Raw genomic sequence first — 4,818 nt, 5'->3', positions numbered from 1 at the left:
ACGAACAAACTCCTCATCCTGTCATGAACATAAATACCTCACCCCACAATTTTTGTTTAAGCTTAAATCATATAGATGCCACCCGTCCTTTGATCACAAACATGTCATCACTTCAACTAGAAGAAGTATGTGCTTTCAATGTACCAAATGCACCATGGAGACAACATCCAAACTTTGCATGGACTAATAATCCACAAACCCAACCACCTCCAGGTTTCAATAAACCACCAAATACATTCAAACAAGGACAATGTACCTATAACAATCAGAACAGAGCATTGGTTCCATCCTATTTTATTCAAAACTACCAAAACCGAGGGTTACTTTGTGTTCCTGGAGAAGACCTTTGACGAAACATTGGACAAGAGTGGATTTTTCTAGTTTATGGTGAGGACATGAATGGAGTAGGTCAGAGAATCTATCCCATGCTTCAGAAAATGTCTCACTCAGACTCTGTCTGAAAAACTATATCTTAGTCCTTATCTCTTCTGTTTTCTTCGATGGAAAATACTTCTTCATGAAGGAGAACACAACCTTTTCCCATATATCAAAGGAATCGGGCTTCTGAGAAAGAAGTCAAGCGTGACTTTTAAAAGCTAGAGTGAAAGGAAACACTCGTAGCTTCACTTGATCGACGGTGAAGCCCGAATGGTGGAAAGTATTGCATACATCATGTATCTAGCGTAGATGTTCGTATGGTAACTCGTGTTCAAACCCGTGGAAGATGGGTAAATGATTGAACACATTTGGTAGAATGTGAAAATTGCTCGTGAGCGGTGTGAGCCGTATACAAGATGGAGGTCCATCTGGCAACGGTGTGTAGAAGTTGGAGAGAGGCTCTTCAAATTGGAGATTGTCTAGGACGACGTGCTCACCGTTGTGAGTAAGTTTTATTCTCGCTAAATCTTGTAGTGCCTAAAGGTAGTATCATGCACTTTTAGCAAGATAGCAAAACTATCCTAACATGCGCAAACATACAGTGTATAATTTACTATACGCAAACATGGAGTTTTGAAAATCTTTGTTGGGTATATAATTTACTATGCCTTGTTCAAAGAAACAATTAGGCGCGAGACTAGGATGGATCTACTACACGGCTCAGAAGAGTAAGGAATCACTTCGCCAAGTAGTGTGCTACCAATAATCTCACTCACGATGAATCTGGGGGAGGGGAGTGAGGAAGGTAGTTAGTCTATCGGAATCTGGTAACTTATTACTCTAAATCCTCATGGCTATATTTTTGTCATTTTCTGGAAGAGCGTGACTACTTTAAGCTCTAGTTTATTGATTTTAAATTGATTAATTGGTCTAGTGCTTCAAGAATCAAGCAACGTCCGATTTATCTACATTAGGGAATGACTTCCTAATGGTTGTTATGTGGCTCGGGTTCAGCCTTATGCGTGAATTGAAATTGCAGTGCGAAAATTAAAATTCAAACAATCACGTAAGCATGCTTGAACACACAATGTATCCTCTTACATGGGTTTCAAAGAGATTTAGAATTTACCTCTCAAGCAGTGTTTACATGCTGCTTGAGGAGAAGGCGATGTTGGTTGACGCATGATCTAAGAATCAGGCCTAACCGTTCGAGCGTTCCCTGTTTTAGGTTACAAAAAAGGTCTACTTAAAAAGCCCACAATCCGGGTTTTTAATAATTAAATGTTTTTGCCTTCAAGGGCCCAAAACATAAAAGTAAACTAACACTAATAATAAGACTGATAGATTAACTAGATTACCTAGATTAACTAGAGCTAATGGTAATTAGAGTGTTGATTACAAAGTTTATTCAAAGTGCACGAGCGTATGATTCACGACTCGCCTCGCACACTTGAACTTTCCAACGTAATGAAAACTCTAACCCTTGGTAAGTTGCACAACTTCAACTAAGTGCTCAACTCATGCTAATCTACATAACTAACAAAAAAACTCATTTTTTTTTTCGTTTCTTTGTTTTATTATTATCTCTATCTATTACAACGAAGTCAACTGATTTATACTACTCTATTACAAAATCCGGATCTTTAGTTACAACCACAAAAAAAATCAATCAAACTGTGAAAAAATGCTAGCGGAATGCTTGGGCGGTTGCGTGCCGGAGGACGTGCGGTCGCGCCGGTGGTCGCACTGATTCTGGCCAAGTTAGTTCGGCTTTCGACAACAGCTTCAGCTCCTCTCCAACAGTTGAACCTCAAACCTGGATTTGAAATAAAACATATCAGTATTGAAAAATAATGAAATATATTGATGAAAAATTAAAAAAACAAGAAATGAAAGGGATAGAACGGTGTTTCCCTCCTTAGAGCTCAACCAAGTTCTTTCAATCCCCCTACAGCGGCAACATTTGAAGTAGTTAGGTGGTAAGTAAATCAAAAAGTATTGATGAGGTTCACCATAGATTATTTGGAAGATGGATTGGTGGGAGTTGTGAAGGAGAAAAGGTAGTATTCTTAGCTTTAGGACTTGTTTGTATTTACTCAACTTGTATTGAATGAATAACTTAAAGGAAACAAATTGATTGATGAAAGAAAACTTGTTTGATTAAAGATGGAAACATAAACTTGAAAGAAATAACTTTGATTGAATGATTGAAACATGAACTTGAAAGAAAAAGGATTGAATTGAATAACAAAAAGTAAAACAAACTTGAATATAAATGACTTGAAAAATAAATCCTACACTACTCCTACATGACACTAGAATAAGTTTAGGTGCCTTTTCTCCTCCTACTTTTTGGTTCTTATACCCCTATTTTTACAAAAGTCTGATTTGCCCTCTCCGTCTACAATCAAGACACCTCACCATGGTTGCTTTATGCTTTTCCTTTTTGCTTTTTCATATCTTCTTCATCAAGCTAAGGTTTGAGCAAGTCTTCTTTTGTATCAATGCCATCCATCTCTAGTCTTCTGAGTTAAGGACATGACTTTCGGTTCTCTGGTTTTGAGTCTTTGACCTTTGACATTTGACTTTGACTTTTTCAGCACTTTTTCATAGCAGCTTTGAGTCTTCATAATAAGCGTTAATAAGGCTCATTTTGGTGCTAAGATGCAGCTTTTATGATAAGTGGACTGAAATGCTCTATAACCTGAAAAATGCAATAAAAGCTATGAGTTGTCTTTTCATTGTACTTAAGAAATGTTATAATACAGTAATGTAAGGGTAATAAAATACACATTTGGGAGCTGATCAGCGGCGCCATTTGATATGGTAGATTTAAGTAGAAAGTAAGAGCTTCACCATGAAGAGTTGTGTTTTGAGAATGGAGACTTTTGATGAAGAGGGGAAGGTAGTTTCTTAGGTTGTAGTGTCAGTCTACTTAGGTTTGAAAGCATGTAATTGAAAACAAGATTTAAAAGCTTGAGAAGAAAAGGAATGACTTGATTGCAATGATTGAATGAATAAGACTTGTAGAGAATGAGAAAAGAAACAAGATTGAAAATCTTGGATAACAAATTAGGTTGAAGAACTTGATAACAACAAAAATTAAATAAAGCAAATAAAAAGACTTGGAAAGTAACAGACTTGAATTAAAATTATACACTACTCTAGCTTACATGACCATAGATTAATTCTAAGTTTTCTCTCTCCTCTCACTTTTTGGTTTATATACTACACCTTTTCCAAGTTATAGATTTGCCCTCCTCCCTTGGATTCAAGCCACCTCATGAGTTGCTTTATGTTTTTTCTTAGATACAAGACACCTCATGAGTTATTTTTTCTTTTATACTTTATGATTTTTGCTTTTGCTTTTGATTTTCTTCATGCGCAAGCTTTGGTTATGCAAGGCTACTTTTGAGTCAAGGCCATAAACTTCAGTCTTTTGGGTTTGGATCTTTGACCGCTGATCGTTGACCGTTGACTTTGACTTTTCCTTTAACTTTTCCGCACTTCCTCATATAAGCTTGAATCTTCCTAAACAACGTTAATAGATCTTCTTTTGGCACTAAAGAACATCTTTTAGGATAAGTAGTCTGAAAAGGCTTGTAACTTGCAAAAGCTATGAGTTGTCTATTTGTTAAGTTTAAGAAGGACATATTTGAAGCATTGTAAAGGTAATAAAATTCACATTTGAACCGAGCTACTTAACCATCTCGACAAGTGTCAGAGCAGTCAAGTAACCGGTTTACAAATTAAAATGAAACCATTCCACGGGTGATAACTAACAAATAAATAAAGACAAAGAGTTCAAGCTCTAACCAAATAATGTCTCAACTCGTCTCTCCGTGTGATCAAGTATCAAACACCTACTTGTAAGGGCGTAAAAACCACGCGCCCGACAAGGCAACTTTACAAGCGAGTCTAAAGAAACTTCCAATGTAATAAGACCCAAAAAAACAATAAATACAACTTCATGTTAAATGACAACATTTTCATCATTAAGATTATATAAGACCAATTATATATAAGAGTACCACGAGTAAAGGACCTAACCACTAAAATATACAATATAAGTAAACATTAACCTTCATATTATACTTCTCTTCACAACTTCCTCACTAATCAGTATACAAACAATGGCATATAGGAAAAACTTCTTGACATCAGTTCACACAAGCATACGATGGACTACTTATACACCATAGTACAAAGCACAAATTGAATAATAAATAGAAAACACATGTATGCATAACAATTAATGATATCAATATAGCAGCACAATGAAGGAGACATACTTTTCATAAAAGAATCATTATAAACAACACGTCTCAAAGTAATAACCAATATCAACATATAGAGTTTAATGACTAACACACCAAAGTCAACTTATCATATAAAACAAAGTAAATAACAAAATCTACATACATGCATCACAGGTCATAT

The 4,818-nt window shown here is 35.8% G+C and overlaps 1 non-coding gene across 1 annotated transcript; it reads left to right on the top strand.

Moving 5' to 3' along the window:
- The first annotated feature begins 379 nt into the window (after nucleotides 1-379).
- LOC147510255 (small nucleolar RNA R71) lies at nucleotides 380-485 on the top strand. The gene has a single exon (XR_015219640.1). It is a non-coding gene; the product is annotated as a small nucleolar RNA R71 (small nucleolar RNA).
- Nucleotides 486-4,818: the final 4,333 nt, after the last annotated feature.

This window comes from Coptis chinensis, chromosome 3 (genome assembly GCF_015680905.1).
Source record: "Coptis chinensis isolate HL-2020 chromosome 3, ASM1568090v1, whole genome shotgun sequence".
Taxonomy (NCBI): Eukaryota; Viridiplantae; Streptophyta; class Magnoliopsida; order Ranunculales; family Ranunculaceae; genus Coptis; species Coptis chinensis.
The sequence above is the reverse complement of the archived record's forward strand: the minus strand, read 5'-3'. Positions and strand labels throughout refer to the sequence as shown.